Source organism: Monodelphis domestica, chromosome 1 (assembly GCF_027887165.1).
Source record: "Monodelphis domestica isolate mMonDom1 chromosome 1, mMonDom1.pri, whole genome shotgun sequence".
NCBI lineage: Eukaryota > Metazoa > Chordata > Mammalia > Didelphimorphia > Didelphidae > Monodelphis > Monodelphis domestica.
Window position 1 is genome coordinate 670,539,542 of NC_077227.1, and position 19,518 is coordinate 670,559,059.

The 19,518-nt window shown below is 37.4% G+C and overlaps 1 protein-coding gene across 1 annotated transcript in view; it reads left to right on the top strand.

Moving 5' to 3' along the window:
- Nucleotides 1-19,518, top strand: part of THUMPD2 (THUMP domain containing 2) — a 275,888-nt gene that overhangs the window by 125,960 nt on the left and 130,410 nt on the right. Inside the window, exon 2 of the mRNA XM_007476992.3 lies at nucleotides 10,554-10,659. The gene's annotated coding sequence lies outside the window, so the exon portion shown is untranslated. The remainder of the gene's footprint in view (nucleotides 1-10,553; nucleotides 10,660-19,518) is intronic.

Below are 19,518 nucleotides of genomic sequence, written 5' to 3' on the forward strand. Positions count from 1 at the left end.
AGTGGGTACAGTGCTAGTCCTGGAGTGGAAAGAACTTGGGTTCAAATCTGGCCACAGGCAACTCACTTAACTCCCATTGTGTAGCCCTTGCTGCTATTCTGCCTTAGAATTAATACTAAGACAGAAGGAAAGAGTTTAAAAAATAACAGCATATTTTTTCTTTTAAAATATTTAATTCCCAGACATAGTTCTCAGCTAGACCTGAGTAGTGTAGAGTTCCATGCCTGGGGTCAAGAGTTCCTGAGTTCAAATCTGACCTCAGATATTTTGTACCTATGAGACCCTGTGAAAATTACTCTGCCTCAATTTTCTCAACTGTAAAATAGGGAAAGTCATAGCACTCATTTCCCAGAGTTGGAGAATCAAATGAAATAATATTTATAAGTTGCCCAGCATGATGCCTGGGACATAGTAAATACTTAATAAATATTGATTCTCCTCCTTCTTTCCACCCTTCTTTCCTTATCCATTTTGACCCTTTTGCAACATTTGGTACTTTCTCCTTTTTTTAAAATATTTTCTCCTCTTAAAAATTGTGATACTTCCCTCCTAAGTCTTTTACATAGGAGAGACAATCAGCCAGAGGGACAGATGTGGGGCAGAGAGAGCAGAGGATGTGGGGAGAAGGGGAGGCAGGTGTCAGAATAGAGGGAGGGGATATCAGAGGCTGAGACAAAGAGAGGAAGGCATGTGATCAGGACAACCTAGACTCAATTCTCACCTTTGGCACATAGCATCTCTGTGATCTTGGGCCAGTTATTAAAGCATGAAATCTCCCAGCATCCATCCCCTTCCCTAACCCCAAAAACTCTTTAATACTTTAAATTATAGAATAGTTGCTTATCTATAGCATCTAAAGAGAGTTTTCTCATTGAGAACTCCCAACACCAATGAAATAGGATGGCTAAACAACCAAAAAAGTGTGTATATGTGCATATGTGAACATTTTCATGAACACACATTATAAATGGCATTCGATTATACTTTTCCATGTGTGTAAGGGATATGTGGGTGTGTGACACGCTACATTTTCCTTATGTTGGTAGTAAGTGTCCAGATAGGTTTTTCTCATAATGGCTCACAAAGAAACAAGAACAGCTATCTCCAGTCTCCTCTACCCACCTTTCTCCAAGGGACAATGGTTCCTGCCAATGGGAGAAGCATGAGGTTGAGGACAGAGACTGGCAACTCTTCCCTCCTTACAGAGAAGGGGTACCATGCTAAAATTACATCAATCTCCTCTCTTAAATTTTTTAGTCTTCTCTTCTTATGATTTAGTGGGGTCCATCATGTTCAACTCTTTGTGACTCCATTTGGGATTTTCTTGGGAAAAATACCAGAGCAGTTTGCCCTTTCTTTTCTTAATTCATTTTACAGATAAGGAATTCCAGCCAAACAATGTTAAGTGACCTGACCAGGTTCACACATCTAGTAAGTGTCCAAGGCCACATTTGAACTCTGGAAGATGTGTCTTCCTGACTCTAAACTCAGCACTCTTATCCATTGGGGTTGCCTTTGCTAGCTAGGGGGAAAATTTTGGGGTTGAAGCTAACTTCCTGATTGCTATCCCCAAATGGAGGAGTATTCCAAGCTCTATATCCCTTCTTCCCTATTAATCCCATTGCTCTTTTATGATTTATCAGAAAAGGAACTTTCTTGTTTTGCTCTTTATAGTCTCTTCTATCTCAGGGTAGAGCTATTTAATTTAATTTAAATGAAATAGGAGATACTAATCGCTGACCCTTGCTTTCTGCTGACTTCCTTGTAATTTTTCAAATCTCTTTCTCAGCTTAAAAGATAGACAATGTAGTTTTCTTCTTGGGGATATAATTTCCTGGACCCGACACATCATTTCAGGGGCAAGAGTTATACTGACAGAGAAAAGCACCTATGTGTGTTCTTAATACTATTAAGAAAGGGGCAACAGATCAAATTCTGGGTCATTAAAATGTTTAATGTTCAATTTGATTTTTAAATCCATTTTCATACCTGCGATTATATTACTAGTAGTAGGAACAGAAATGATATATAAACAGCACCATAATTTATTGTAAAAAAAAATGCATGTTTGCAAAGTGCGTCAGTTCTAGAATTGCATCCCCATATGTTGTTTTCTCCATTCCTTTCTCTCCTAAAATTTCTACCTTCTTTGATAATCTTTTAACATTATATGTAAAAAAAGGCCACAATGTTACTATGTAAGAATAAACAAAGTGCCAATAGAAATAAGATGAAATAAAACTAACCATCCAAAAGGTTGTGCCATTTCACTTATTGGCTGTTTAGTTAATACTAAAGCTGAGAGACAGAAGAAATACAATACATTTCAAGCATGCAGCTGAATAAAATGACAAAAAAAATGACAGGTCTCTAAACAAGCTTCATTTTTATAGCTGCCCTATCTAGCTATCCTTATTATTGCCAGTGCTACTGGCCAAATGTCAAGGGTCAAACTGTGGGACAGAGAAGTGGGAGAAAATGTTTTATCCATGTAATTTTTTATAAAAATCTCCAGCTAGTGCTATAAAAATAAGGTCACGAATTTTCCTTCAAATTTACAATATCTTTCTCAATAACCTTGTGGAAGGCTTACTGCTTTGTGCTACCAGGCTGAATATAAAATGGCTCTTAAAAATCTTCTAAAAGACATCAATCTTAAAACTGGAAGGAGCTTTCTTGTTGTTGGTCACTTGTTTCTGACCTCTCATGATCTTGCTTGAGGTTTTCTTGGGAAAAATATTGAAATGATTTGCCATTTCCATTTCTAGCTCATTTTATAAGTGAGAAAATTGAGGCAAACAAAGTTAAATGACTTACCCAGGGTCACACTCCCAGTAAGTGTCTGAGGCCACATTTGAGTTCAGATTCTCCAAGTCCATCCCACTGCACCATCTAGCTACCCCAGAAGGCACATTAAACATCACCTAACCCAATCATTTTATTTTAATATTAAGAAAACTGAAGCACAGAAAAATTAAATACCTTTTCCCATCTACCTAGTGACAAAACTATAGGAGATAAGAAAATTACACTTCTCTCATCTTACTATAACAATTTTGGTCAATCATGGGCTCTCTCTGCCTCACATGTAATCAAGTAAGTGCCTGTGGATGTTACATATGAAATAGATTTATATATCCATAGAATAAGGACATTTAGTGCAAAACATCTCCCCAACACCTGGTGCACACTCTTAGGTTCTAATTGGGAGTACAATGCTAATGAGAACATACATAGAGAACACTTACATGCATGTATTCCAGGTTACATGTAGTCTCTGGTCTGTGGAGGTGAGGGTCTCATGTGGAAAGACTGAGTAAAACAGCCTAATTATTCCACAGCCCTTCCAGGTAATCCATAACAATGCTACCCCCAAAGACACACGGAGTTTATAAAAGTGCCCACAAGGAGATCTTTAAAACATTGACAATGGAATGAGAAACTAGCTTGCCAGAGCTTTTTTTTTTGGGGGGGGGGGGGAATAAGGTGGGTGGTATTTCCTAATGGGAGACAGATTCCATTCCACAACACAACTTTCATGGAGATTAACTACAAAATTCCCCCTTTGGACAATGTAAGATACGGTTTGGCCCCTTGGGCTGTGAAAGCTAAAGAAAGAATCTTCTAAAAATCTGTGTTTTATTTGGTTACCATTATTCTCTCTTCTTTTAAGGATGAGGGTGGCATCTTGTGGCACAAAAACATGTTGCTTTAGTAAAGCTGTTTCTCCTCTAAGGACAATCTATTTTTGCAGATGAAAACATTCTTGATCTAAATGGGAAAGGAAGGAAGGAAGGAAAGAAGGAAGGAAGGAAGGAAGGAAGGAAGGAAGGAAGGAAGGAAGGAAGGAAGGAAGGAAGGAAGGAAGGAAGGAAGGAAGGAAGGAAGGAAGGAAGGAAGGAAGGAAGGAAGGAAGGAAGGAAGGAAGGAAGGAAGGAAGGAAGGAAGTTGTGTGTGTGTGTGTGTGTGTGTGTGCGTGTGTGTGTGTTTCTGGAATGAGTTTGCTCTCCCTCCTGGATCTAGGTTGTCTTCACGTGAGAGAGTAAGAAATTTCTCCAAAAATTTGTGGCAGCCAAATTACGCCAACAGTATTCCCACCCCCCACCCCCACAGTAGCCATCATGGTGCCCAAGGTTTGTTCACCAGCATGGGTCTTTTCTCAGATTTCTGGAGTCTTTTCTCTGGTCCTTAATTTTTTCTAAAAATTACATGGATGTAACTAACAAAATATCAATTGTCAACATTCTGGGGCTATTCTGTTTAATTGTTTTTGCAGTGGACAGTAGTTATTGAAGTCTCCCTGTAGAAGTTTAGAACAGCCAGCTGAAGAAGGGTAGAGGGAGGTGGAGATGAGACGATGGGTGTGTAGAATAAAACTATTTACTTGAATTTTTAAAGGAAATGGAATTGAACAGAAGGCATGTACTTGATATGAAATCTAGTCAAGATGTTGGGGCTCTAATAACTTTTATTGGGTCAGAATTTTGTTGTCAATTGGTGGGGATTCAAACATAAAGCTGCTTATGTGGGTAGCATTTTCTTTGTGTTTGAGAGTGGCAGATCATACTACAATGTCACTTAAATTACTTCCCACACAGAGTTTATACAGAATAATGCCCAGGGCCTAGTAAAGTCACCTGGTTCTCTGGTATTGTGGTGCATAAGAGATAATAAGCTGGACTCCTTCATAATTGAATAAATGAACCAAGAATTCTTAATTTGGTTGATGAAGGATTCCTGTACCAACAGGGATTACAACTTGTCTATAACCAAGTTGCTAAATCTTAGAAAGTCACTGAAATCTGAGAGTTAGATGCTATAATCATCCCCATTTTGCAGATGGGAAAACTGAAGCAAAAGGAGTTAAGCAATTTGCCCACGGTCCCACAGCCAATAAGTGTCATAGGCAGAACCCAAAAAGAAAAAATGATGAGGGCCTAAGCTAAGCCAGACCATATATATTTTCAAAGCAGGAGATTATCTACCATTCCATCCTCCTCTCTCCCTTTCTGAAACCCTTCACTTTCACAATTTCCTATCACTCCCCCTCCCAGATCTGCCAGGTACCCTATCTTCATGTTGCCCTCTGGCTCTCCTGTATCCCACATTATATCTTATCAACTTTGATCTTCCCTCATCTCTCCTTCCTTCTGCTCTCTATAAATCCATCAACATTGTTATTCCCTGCTTCTATCTTCTATCTCAGCAAGGAAAACAATTTAATTAAAGTAATCACCTCTAAGGTGTCACTAATTTATTTTCATCCTCAACACTCCCACAGGCAGAAAGGAGGTATTAGAAAAAAAAAACTTCAATAATTCTGATGGAATCGGAAGAGGAGTGTTGCTTAACAAAAATATTTAACTCTGTCTCCTCTCAGGCCAACCTGGAAGGGAAAGGGGAAAATGAAGAAAAGAGAATTTGTGGATCCTACTTCCCTTTCTTTTAGGTATGAAGAGAAAAGAGAACTAAGCTGTTTTTAAGTTCTGCTTAAAGACTCTTGGACATTCCCTTCCTTTCTCACTATAAAAAAGTGGCATAATCACCCTGCTTTTCAGCAGGCAACACATTGACCAGATATTCTGAGATTTAAGAGCAATGGGATTCCCTTTACCCATAGGGTACCCCTTAACTCTTTCCAAAAAATGAGTTGCCTTCAACTCCAAATCCCACATCTCCACCCATTTTTCTTGGACTCATGACTAGAGCTTATATACATACCCTGCTATAGAAGTCAGGCAATTCAACTTTCTTTGGTCCCTCTAGTTTGCATTTCTAAGAATATTCAGAAGGGCTCATAAATCTAAGCTTTATTTCTCACCTCCCTCCTCTTCCCAAATAACTTCAGGAGTTCCTAGTGTATAATAAAAAACACACTAATAAAATAATACTAATTATAGTCACTTAATGATTTACTTATAACAATAAATACTACTCGTAATACTGAATAATATAAAATACTAATTATGGTAATTTATTTGATTTACTTATCAATTATGTCTAATTACAGTAACAAATAATAATAAGAAGGACCTAGGTGTCCTTTTTAATATTTCTCACTTTTCTGGCTCATTGACCTTTACTCAGATAATCTGGGAACTCTAGGATCTGACAAAATCCTACCTAGGTTTATTCACCAGCTCCCCTTACAAAAATCAGGTTCATGAGGCTGAAAGTATAAACTGGCTTATTTGCATGTTGGGTAAACAGAATTCTAATGAAAGTCCACAGAAAATAATATTGTACACTAGGGAACAACCTACCTTTCCAGATGCCTGTATAACCAATGTAGCTATAGCTATGCTTCTAGCAAGTAGTTCCTCCATATAAGTCTTCTCCTCCCATACTCCTCTGGCTCCTCCTTCCACTCTCAATAGAAATCGACACTCATTGCTCTGATCATCAGTCTTTTCACTATTCTGGTTTTCTCTGTCCATGTTTCCTATCACAACAATTAATATATGACTATTTTTCCCATCACCTATCTTTCTCCTTCCCCTGCTGACCTGCCAATATTTCCTGTAGTTCTCCTTAAGATCCAGAAGATGGTGGTCATTCTCTTTCCAATCAACTCTCCTCTCTACCTATGATATAAATTAAAACAATTCTATTTTTGTACTCTTTCTTTGCACCCCTGTTCACTCAACCCTTGGCTTGACTCATGCAAGGTCTCCTAAGACTCTAGAAAAACAACCTTTCATTGGACTTTACAAATAAGTCTCACCCACATTCCATCCCATATAGCCCCCATGATGACAACACAAGTTCATATCTTCTTTGTCCCAGAGACAGATAGCATACTTTCCACCCACCCACACTGGTCTCCTCTTCAGATGTCTAGAGGCTCAATATAGCATTCCTCTCCCTTAATTGTTTTTCAGTTCATCCCAATTTCCTCTGGGGAAATTGGTCAGCAGTATTCAAGTTATCCACAACAATTCCAAGAAATGTCAGAAGGGAAGCAGTGTGGAGGTTGGAAATGAGTGAACTGGGAGGAAGGTTCTGCTATGCAGATAGAACCTTCCACCCAGATTCTCACCTTAGTATCATCTTTGATTCCTCGTCTTCTCTCATTCCACATTCACATATCTAATGAGTTGCCAAATCTTTTTGGTTATACCCCCATATGTCTCACAGATCTGACTCCTTTTTTTCCTCTACTCTGCCACCACCCTATTTTAAATAATTCTACTTAAATCACTATTACAATAGGATCTAGTATAATAGCAAAATAATTGGTCTTTCCCCCTAGCCTCCACCAACTTTCTCCTTCATTCTAATTAGTCCTCCATACATCTGCTAAAATAATTTTCCTAAAACAAAGTTCCAATCATGTCACTCCCCTACTCAATAAATTCCAGTGGCTCCCTATTGATTCTAGTACCAATGATTATTTTATATTCATTTCTTCCTTTTAAAATTTCTGTCAATTAAGTTTTATGATATATATAATTGTTTGTATTGAAGAGTAGTACATGTATATAATTTCATAAGCAAGTAAATATGCACATAATTCCAAAATTTTTTACTGATAGGATGAACAGTCAAAAAAAAGTTTGGACACAATTGATATAAGCAATATAGAGTCTCTAAAAGTGTTTGAGAAGAGTGTGCTGTAGTCAGACCTTTACTTAAAAGGGGTTATTTTGACAACTGGGTGGATGAATTAGAATTATGTGGAAAAGGAGCAATACTGAAAGCAAACAAGAAAACCAATTTTCAGGACACTACAATAACTCAGACGAAAAGTAATGAGGTCCTGAACCACAGTGGAAGCAATGTGAAGAGAGATGGGAATGAGTGCAAGGTGTTGTAGAGTTAGACATGACGATATATGATAACTGATTGAATGAAGGGTGGCAGGGAGGAAAAGAGAAAAAATTAAGAGAGATTCCAAGGATTAGTGGTACCCTTAACAAAATTTGGGAAGTCTAGAGAAGTAGGAGAAAAACAATTAGTTCTGTTTGGACATTTTCTTCCTCCTTCCCTTGCACTGAATGAATTAATGTATGAAAAGTAAGAAAATTTCTGCTTTCATTGGGCTCATATTGTAATCGGAGAAAGAATGCATAAAAGCGTTTTCTTCAAAGTAAGATAGAAAGGTACTATAGTATAGCAGCAAAATAGATGGTAATATGCTTTCTTTAGCATCATTTCCATTGACATAGCCTGGTGTTAAATCTAGGATTTTAGTGGCAAGAATTTTCTTTTCATATATTTGGTAGCTGTGATTGGCACTCTCATAGAACCAGCTGCCAGATCACATCTTCATATGAATTATTTATTGGAATGATGGTTGTAGGAGCTGGACTAGAAGTAGGATTTGAGGGTTCTGCCCCTTCTGGACCTCTTGGGCTTACTTTCTCATAGGCTGGAGCTGGTCAGCATATCTTCCCTTCTCCATCATAATTAATCCCTTCATTGATAACTAAGAGGACCTGCTGGAAGCTGAACTGGTATTCTGAGGGCACTGCTATTCCATGGCTCTTGGGTTCAGGGTCCTAGGCTATCACCAAGAGGGAATGAGGGGAGCTGATGACTGAAGTGTGATGGTTTGGGTTTGACTATCTCTTCCCCAGAATGCCCTGCTCCTTAAGCTAGGCTGACTTGTTGACCCTGTAGGTATTATTGTCATTGTTTGTAGACCTCTCCACCATTTTGTTCCCCCTATTCAAACTATATCTACTTTCTGAGTCAAGCTTCCTTATCTTCCCTATTCTCTCAACTTTTTCACTTGATTTGTATCAAATAATCACCCATTTCATTTTTAGTTATCTTATATTGTGATCTAAATTTTTCTTGTATAACAACCTTATTTCCCCAAGTGATTTACAAGCAATTTGAGGACAAGACTTTTCTATGTTTGTGTAATCAAGTAGGAGTTAAGAGAATAAAGCTCATTCACCATATTTCTAGCCCGGAACACAGAGTAGAGACTATAATAAATATAACTGACTGATGAATCAGTAATAGAGAACTTGGGATACAATCTCTTATCTTTTAAAAAAATGAGTCTTTATCATAGAATTTTTAAGAATTGAAGCAAACTGGTATGGGAAATATTTTTAAGTGTAGGAATCCTCCCAGGATACTTGTATTTCTCAAAGCATATCATGTAGACTACATACACAACTATATAGGTATGACTGTGGTCAGTCCTGGAAGGCATTCACTCAGAATTCTTCAGTGGTTTCCTGCCACATACTACATATCAAATTTAAACCTAAATAATGTGAAAGGAAATCCAAATTATTTTTTACTCTTGTATTCAAGACCTTCTACAAATTAATGTTGTCTTACTATTCCAGCTTTGTTCCCCTCCATTTATTCTATGGAGTGCTCCAGACTTGTCAAAAATACAGCCTCTGGGCCACATGTGCCCCCATAACACTTCAAATAGAGACTGAACCAGATTAAAATATACTTTGTAAATATCTAATAAAATAAATAGAAATACAATAAAACATAAGTAATCTTAATATGTGGTTTTCTAAATCAATATGCCCCCATAGGAATCCATATGTATGGTTTGGCAAGATACAGCCAGGTGATAAAAAAGTATAAATCCATTATTTGCCATTTTCATAAATCTACACACAATCAATTCTCAAACAACAAAAGTACAGAACTGAAAACATCCTTAAGATTTCAACTACTCCAAAGAATGATCTGATCAAGTCAGATGCAGATCAAAATATACTGTCTTTCATATGAGTTTATTCACATTTTTATTTTGTGGTTTGGGTTTTATGTGAGTATTCCCTTCAACAATGACCAATAGGGAAGTATATTTTGCATGATAATACATATATAACCCAGATCAAATGACTTACCATCTCTGAAATGGAGGAAAGGAAAGGGAGACAATGTGGATTTTACCATTTCAGAAAACATGATGAAAATTGTTGTTACATGTAATTGGGAAAATGAAATATCATTGAATTTAAAGTGACACTGGAAACAAAGCATTATCACAGACAAAACTATTGCCCAAATGCAGTGATCCTGAACAATCCCCAGGGATCGATGAGAAAGAACACTATCCACATTCAAAAGAAAAACTGGGAGTAGAAACACCGAAGAAAAACAACTGCTTGATTACATAGGTCAATGGGGATATGACTGGGGGTGTAGACTCTAAATGATCACCCTAGAGCAAATATCAACAACATGGAAATAGATTCTGATTAAGGACACATGCAATATCCAGTGGAATTGTGTGTCAGCTATGGAAAAGGACGGGGGGAGGGAGGAAAAGAATAAGATTCTTGTAACCAAGGAATAATGGTCAAAATTGGCTAAATAAAATTTTCAAAAGAATAAAAAATGAAAAAAAACTGTTGCCCACAATCACCTGAATATAACACTGAGCCATAAAAATTTAAGAGCAACACCTGTAGAGATATTGCTGTGCAAATACTCATAATCTCCAAAAAATGTAGAATGAATAACCTTCAAAATGCAGAGACCTACAGAAGAGACCAAAACCAGAATGCAAGAACAGAATGAAATACATATCACCCCACTAATAGAATTATCCTGAATGTTTTCAGCAAACAAAGCTAAGTGAGCTGCCCATCAGAGGAACTTCACGCAGGGAGAGCTGTATGAGGACTCTACAATAAAGGGAAAGGACAGCAGGACCCTACGGTGCCAAAGGTAGGAGTTGTTTTGCCCATTTGTGTTCCCATGTGTAGTTGTAAAAGGGTGTTCTGGATTTAGGTAGAAAATGTTTGGTTGCTATTATTCGTGTCTTGCCATTTCAGTAACTGCCTTTGCTTAGAGCTAATTGTGTCTAGAAGCTGACTCTTAAGGACAGAATGCTGGTGTCTTTCCTGCCTTTTTAAACCTTACACTCCATCCCTGTGAGGATATATGAATAAACCTAAAGACTTTTGAAAAGCAGCCATAAAAGACATACTTGTGAGTTTGCCTATGTTCTCGTGGCAAGGCTGAGATCCCAAAACAGCGGCTCAAAAGTATTTTCTCGTTATAACCAAAATATAGGCATCTCCTAAAAGCCTCCTTCATAATCGTCTTTGAGCTGTTCATGATTTTGTTAACCAAAGAAGCTTCTGTACTATCATGGCCAAATGACCCAGACTTTCTTTTACCCTAATTCCTATATATCTTCAAGTTATTGTCAATATTCCTTAGTTGCTTGGGTTTGAATAAAATGACTTAGAAATGTTTTGGTTAAATTCTTTTCACAAGCACTCCTTAGAATGATGTAATGCTTAAGAGCTTATGATTGGTCAATGATGATGTAGTGGTTTTTTTTTTTAGTTGTTAGAAAAAACTTTTCTATAAATGTTGGAATGGATTCTTAGTAAACTTTGAACTTGTGGCCGACTTCCTTGTTCCACTCAGTCCTTCTCAAACATGCTGGCCCCTTGACAACCCCCCTTCCCCAATATACTTTGTAATCTAGTGACACTGGCCTCCATGCTGTTCAAAGCTCAAAACACTCCATCTCCCAACTCCAGACATTTTCATTAACTGTCCCTCATACCTGTAATTCTCACCTCCTTCTCCATCTCCTAGTTTTCCTGACTTCTTTCAAGTTCCAACTAAAATCCAACCTTCATTTTTTTAAACCCTTACCTTCCGCCTTAGAATCAACACTGTATATTGGTTCTAAGGCAGAAGAGTGGTAAGGGCTAGGCAATGGGGGTCAAGTAACTTGCCCAGGGTCACACAGCTAGGAAGTGTCTGAGGCCAGATTTGAATCCAGGACCTCCTATCCCTGGGTCTGACTCTCAATCCACTGAGCCGCTCAGCTGCCCCCAAAATCCAACCTTCTAAAGAAAGCCTTTCCTGATCCTCCTTAATTCTAATGCCTACTTTTTGTTGAATATCTCAAGTTTAAACTTTATATAATTTGTACATAGTTATTTGCATATTTCCCCCCATTGGACTATAAGCTCCTTGAAAGTAGTGACTATCTTTAGTAGTGGTTTAGGTTGCGGGAATGTAATTCTTTCCTATAAGAAGTGACACATGTAAATCTTGAAATCTCTCAGATTTGTGAATGTTAAAAATTTCCCCATCGGGGAATTCTTAATTGGAACAAATTCCCTACTGAGAAACATTCCCCATTTTGATGTGAGAAATCGCCAGGATCAGAAATGGGAGGACCTCTACTCCAACCGTACTTAAGACTGCTTTAGGGGAGAAAACTCCTTGCTAAACAAAAGAAAGTCCTTGGATCCATGCTTATAATAAGGCAAGGAGTTCTTTGAGCCAGGCCCATTTTTAGAATTGATACAATGGGATGCTAGGTACCTAAAAGGGTTGGGCAAGTTTTCTCTTGATGAGATTAGTTGACTCAGGTGTGTTTTCTCTCGTTCAGACTTACTGAGGAGATTGGTTGACTTAGCAGGAATTTAGATGGGCAGTCCTTTGGAAAGCATCTACAGTTGGTAGATGTAGGGACTTAGGGGAGGTGACATGGGAGAAAAACCCCTATATAAGAAAGAGCAGAATCTCTTGAGGAGATATCCTTTTGGAGGATCTCTGATGAGGATCACTTGGGAAGAATCTCTTGAGAGAGGCTCTGGAGAAGGGAAGCTCTTGGAGGACAATCTCTAAGGAGGTCTCGCTGGAGCTCCTCTGAGGGGACTCTGTCCCTCTGGAGGCTCTGGAGAGAGGCCTTTTGGAACAGTCTCTGGCTGGAAGGCTCTCTGGTGAAGTCAGCTGAGATGGAGCTGGCCTGGTGTCACTAGAATCCTTGCTTAGGCAGACCTTGTGGTGAGTGTTAAAAGACTGACTGACTTATCTCTCTCTCTCTTAAGACTCAGGTCTAGGCCATGTTGGTTTAAGGCCCTTCATACTTATTTCCTTTTTTCTCTCTTTCTCTCTTTTCTTTAATTCCACATTTGTATTAATTAAAATCTCTATAAAACCCAGTTGACTTGGGTATTTGAATAATTGGGAATATTTCCCTGGCAACCACCTTATATTTGATTTAAAAACCAAGACACTGTAGTGAAACATATTTTCTGCAGTCAAATTTACTCACCCTCCCTTATATCTATCACAATTTATATCTATCATCATTTTAACTCACTACAGTTTAAGACATCAACCATTTTAAATCTAACAGTTTATGGGCATCACTATTTTAGATCTCACACACATGAGTCTTAGCACAGTGCCTGGCACTTTATGGATACTTAATAATGTGTATTGACTAACCAGTGGTGCTCATTAACCTCATTCACATTTAAGAGTACAGACCCTCAAAGTACTATTAATCTGCCCTCCAAGACACCCAACCAGCAAGTACAAATGGGGAGTGAGGAGGGGGAAAGAATCCTTACATTTTCCTTCTAGTGCCTCCAACTATATAAATGAACATTTGATCAATTTCTGTGTAGTGGAATCACATGTAAATTACAATTCACTCCACCAACAAGTAATTTTGGCACTATCCATCCATATCCTTCCAACTATTCTTGAGGGAAAAATCCAATTCCCCTACTATATTCACACTAAAGCTATAGGACTTTAGGGAAAGAACATGACATATTAGTTCAATATGAACTTACTCCAGAGAAAAGCAGATGCACAATTTGCTTATTAAATGTGCCAACAAGCTCTTCCCATCTCAGGTCTGTGCCACTGTCCCCACAACTTCTTTTACTTAGAATACTCATGAAAACCACAGTCCTGAGGAAGGTAAAGAGAGTCTTTCTCAATTTTACTACTTGGTTGGGAGAATGGCTTAACGAACTGTGATATATAATTGAAATGGAATGCTATTGTACTATAAGAAATGATGAGCAGGATTTCAGAAAAACCTGCACTTACAGGAAGTGATGCAAAGTAAAGTGTGCAGAACCAGAAAAACATTGAACATAGTAACAGCAATGTTGTTTGATGAACTACCATGAATGCACTAGTTCTTCTCAGCAATATAGTGATCCAAGAGAATCTCAAAGACTCATGATGAAGATATCATCTGCCACCACAGAAAGAACTGATAGATCATGAATACAGACCAACACATACTACATTTTCCTTTCTTTCTCCATTTTTTTTGTTTGTGGTCTCTTTCACAAAATGCCTAATATGGAAAAATGTTTTACATGACTGCAAATGAAAAACTATCAGATTATTTACCATCTCAGGCAGAGGTGTAGGGGAATAAAGAAGGAAGAAGAGAGAAGGGAGAAGTTTTAAGACAAAATTAAGTCAAAAAAATTGTTTTTACATGTAACTGGGGAAAATATTAATTTTAAAGATTCATTATTTATACTCCCAATAATTATCTCAGTGATTAACACATGGTAAATGCCTTTTTATGCATTGTTTCATTCAGTCAGACCAATAAACTTGATGAAACTTGATGAAACTTCATTTGGTCTTCTGCTTCATCTATATGCCTTTGACTGTACTGTTCGCAATGCCTGGAGAGTATTCCTCCCTCACTTTTGAATTCTTAGCTTTCTTCAAGGATCAATTGATATGCCAATTCCTCAGGGAAGGCTTTCATGAGCTCCCTAGTTTTAATACTCTCTCCCCTCAAATTAGTATTCTAAATGGCATGCTTATTCTGGCATCTGCCTCTTTGTGACTCCATCTGGGGTTATCTTGGCATCTTGTAGTGGTCTGTCATTTCCTTCTCCAGCTCTTTTTTCAGGAAAGAGGAACTAAGGCAAACAGGATTAAGGGACTTGCCCAGGTTGACATAGCTAATAAGTATCTGAGACAGAATTTTAACTCAGGAAGACAAATCAACTGTGCCACCTAAGCTCTTTAAAGGGAAGAATGGTTTTGGGGAGAAAGAGGATGCTGGGTTTTTTGGTTTGAAGTTTTTTTGCTTTGTCGTTGTATACCAGGCATGCATGTTTGATTTGGATTGGATGAGTATCCATTAAGCTCCTACTATGCATTAGGCACTGTGATAAAAGTTCTGGAGAAAAAAAAGGAAGGCAAAAACAATATCTGCTCTTAAGGAGCTTAAAGCCTAATTGGGAGTATAAGAGAGGGGCAGACAACATGCAAACAAACATGTGCAAGTAAAATATATCTAGGAACTTCAGAAAGAAGGCTCTAATATTAAGGGGAACCAGGAAAAATTGTTTACAGAAGATGGAATTCATAATACAATGCTGTTGATGTGGCTGTGAAAAGAGGAAAACCAATGCTCAGATTCTTTGGAATGATTATCCACTAGCATCTTGCAATTTTAAAGCATTTTCTAATTTTCCAAAAGCTTCACAGAATCTTATTTGATCTTCAAGTTGCTATTATTCTAGCTTCTTTAGTCTTAAGTTAAAGATTTTTTTTTCTTCCTTTGAATTAGCTGCCTCAAATTTCAGGTATGATAGCTGAGGTTTTTCTACTTACTGTCTGCCTCCCTTCCATAATCACAGCTAATTGGTTACAAATCTTTTGCTATGATACATTTACTGAAAAGCTTTAGTGTTCTTTGAGACCTTCACAAGTCTTAATTCTTCTCTCTCTTTTTTTTCATTAATACTTCAAGTCCTTCTTTGAACTCCTTCTTCTAGATCTCTTCCATTTAGATGTATCTCTGTGTCTTCCTTTCCTCCTTATGGGGTTCAAATTCTATTGAAGATGGATGATCATTCTTACTCTTCTGTCTTTATCTGCATTACTTTCCAGATAGCTTCTTTTTTGCTCGATTTCCCTCTTTCCCTTGATCTCCAAGCTGTCTTCTCTGAAGCAAGATTGCCATCTTCTCTTTCCTTAGTCTAAGCTAATCGTCACCTTGATATTTCTTTGTTGTACTTTTTGTTCATCTTTATCCACTTTTATTCAGTTTTTTTTTCTTTTTTTGACACCATCATCTGAAATCTGTTTTCTTTATTTCCCTCCATATTTTCCCTGGTCTCTGTCTTGCTATTCTTGAACCACTCCAAAATGCCTTCCTTTTATTCATATGAGCAAATGGCACTGGTTCCTTTTCTTTTCATGCCCTTTTTATTCTGGATCTTTGGAGCTAATATACCTCTACCTATCTCCCTTTCATTATAACAGGCTTTTAGGTCATATAAATGTGGGCTTCCTCACTCCAGCATTCACAGTTTTCTTTTTTTAGAAAGCACTGCTGAGTCTTATTCTTCACACCAAAAACTCACTCATAAAATAATTTTAAAAGGTTTTTTTGAGTTGACCTACAATATGCTTAAGTGCACCAAGTATTAGATTAAAATGTAATTGGATGGGCAACTAGGTGGCTCAGTGTGGACTGAGAGTCAGGCATAGAAACAGGAGGTCATGGATTCAAATTTGGCCTCATGACCTCCCTAGCTATGTGGCCCTGGGCAAGTCACTTTACCCCCATTGCCTAATATTCACTGTTCTTCTGTCTTAGAACCTATACACAGTATTGTTTAAGACAGAATGTAAAGATTTTTTAAATATAATTAGACGATGTTTCACAAAATAAATTAAAAAATACAACATAGATAATGGTAATTTGTGGTTTTAAGCCAATATGTCCTCAGGGATCCATTTCTATCTGACTCTGACACAGCTGGCCATAGAGTCATGAGGACCTGGGTTCAAGGTCTTCCTGTGGCAAATAGCAGCTATGTGACTATGAGCAAGTCATATAGCATCTCAAAGGAATTCATATAACTTCTCAAGTCCCATGAAACTTATTTATACGTATTTATATGTACATATAGTTATATATCTGGCTATAATTTAGAGACCACTTTTAAATCTGCATTAGTGGAGGGAGTTCCTCACATTCAGAAATAGTCCCTTTCCCCCCAAAATAGACATTTTGATCTATTCCCCTCCTAATAGATGTTAAACCTCTTTGTGTCTAAATGAAAAGCATGAGGCAGGTGGAATAACCCTCCTTTCTCCTTGGAATAATCCTACTTAAAGCCTGTTCCCCAAGTCCTAAACTCAAATCTCTCTACAGGTTTTATTAGAAATATGCTATATCATAAAACTTTAAAACAAAGCACCGTGGGTCCTCTATTGTTTTCAGCACTTTTCTTCTGCTATGGTTTCCAAAACAAAACCAATTTCCCTGCTGCTATAGTGCTCACATTAAACTGTGTACTTTGGGAATTTTAATGACTGCAAATATATCCCTTGGGCTCATCCCAATTGAATTTATAGCAGGGTCTTATGGAAGAGCCCTGATAACATATTATTTTTGTTTGTTTTGTTTTGCCTGCAAACCAGCCTAGCTCATTAGAGAAACTCATCACCAGGTCGGCTTCAGTGTAATGAAATTTTAGGTCTCAACAACTCTTGAAAGCCATCTACTAAGTTACAGAAGAACTGCAGTCCCCCTAGAGAGTGGAGATGCTCACAATGACTAAATCACAGATCTGTCAAGTTTTTCTTGACATAGAAATAAGAATTTCTCTCAAATGGGTGTTGTGAAGATCTGACAGAGATAAACCAAGTTTGGGACCTAAGAAATTAGGCAAAGGTCCAAACTTTGGAAATAATATTCCAGGTCTAAAGACAAAGATTGGAATGTGAATATCTCCCCTATCCCAGTAGGCTAAATATCTTAGGAAGTGGCACAAATGGCTGGAAAAACAATCTTGAGAAAGAATATGTTTTTGTACCCATTTAACCATGAACTTGCTGAACCCCACAAGTACTCCTGCTCCCCCCTGCTCCTTCATTCCTGTGATTTTTTTCCCTTTATAAACCCTTCCCCTATTCAATAAACTTGGCTGGTAGTAGTTATCAGCTCTGCAGCCCTTCTGACCCCAAAGATTCTAATCTCTCTGGTCTTTATTTCTCGCTCCTACCTGAGGGACCCTTGGCCTCTGCTGTGAACCTTTGGGGCTCTTCTCCCCCATTAGGCTCTAACAAAGATCCAATGAGATTCATGTAAGTGATCTAGCTGGGGAAATGACTAGAGACATATGGAATGGAGGAATAGAAAAGGAAACTACAAAGGACATGTTATACTGATTCAGTTTGATTCTGTTCAATTCAAATAGCCTTTATTACATACTTGTTATTCAACTCACTGTGTTAGGTTATGAAGGAAATAAATAGGGCATAACCTTGGCCTTAAGGAGTTTATAAATTAGTCGGGGAGTTGGCACTTACACAAATGACTGTGACACAAAATAGGCAAGTGTATAAAAGGATCATAGGTATGTATTTTAAGAGATTCAAGCTGGAAAGAGAGAATCCTTCATCCTAAAAGTTGTCACTCTTGCCTCTTCCAGGTATATGATATATGATAAACTCTGAATTACTTTGAAAAGTGAGAAGACAGAAAAAATATTCCCTCTCAAGGGTCTGAAATTGCCAGCTTCTGTATTGAGTCCTTTTCTATTCAACTGACCGGCTTCCAACTTGCATGCTGTTTTTAAATGTAGCCCAAGAGATACAGCTTCATCTTTAACCATTTATAAGATATTTCCTTTTTTAGCATCCTCAAAGCCCCCATAAGACTTTCTAATTAACTAAGGACTTATTAATATATAGTTTACTTTTATTGATTGATTGATTGAGTCTATTAAGATGTATACATTTTCTGTTATTAATTGGGGCATGGGGGAACCTCCCCCTCTCCATTCTTATGTAGTACTGGGATGATACTTTTGCTCTAAATTAAAATTAAAATTGTATTCAACTAAAATAGAAAGATAGGAATTGACAAAAACCAGCTTCATTGTATTTTCAAAGACAATAAGGCTCATTTCATGGGATAGTTGATTATTTTGCTGTGAAATGCTCTCCATCAGCCCCCAAAACAGACTACCACAAAAAAAAAACTGCCATATACGCAACCATATCTGTTGTAGCAAGTATCTGTAAACAAGTAGCAAAACTCTAGAAAGTAACTCACACAATTAGCTAACATAATCCTGGATACTTGGTGATTTTTAACACTGAATAAATACTCCATGATTTCAGTGTAGAGGGGGAAAAGAATCAGAAAATGTGTCAGAATATATAGCTCAGGGACAACAAATTGAAAAAAAATAAAATCTTGGATAATTCAAGGAAGCAAATTGACGTTTCTTTACCAACCTACTATTGCAAATGCTATTGTTGTCATTTGTTATTGTGACCCCAGCTTCTTCTTCAGAAGGAAGTAGAGGAAATGTCATAGACTTTTTATGACACTGGCCTGGCCAAGGATGTCTAAGGGCTAATCAGCACATTTTTATCTTTTTTTGTAAATCAAATCTACCAGACGTGGCTGTTATTCAAGTTATTGTTACTGTTATTCAAAACTAGTAGGACAATAAGGATAATAAACCAATAATACCTCATAAAAGGAATATTGCTGTAGCTTCTCTAGTAAGTGTAATGGCAAGAAATTTGAGTAATTCAAAAGAAAAATAAAACTCATTAAAGAGAAGTTTGGAATTAAAATATCAAGAATTTAAGCTATTAAAGAGCAGAAATAAGCTCTTTATAATTAATAGATTAGGAAATACCAAATATAAGATGGAAGATTTATCTAAGAAAGTACAATCAATGAGGGAAGCTTGAACAGTTTTGGCTCACAAAAATACTGAATGGAAGAAAATCTAGATGAAAAAG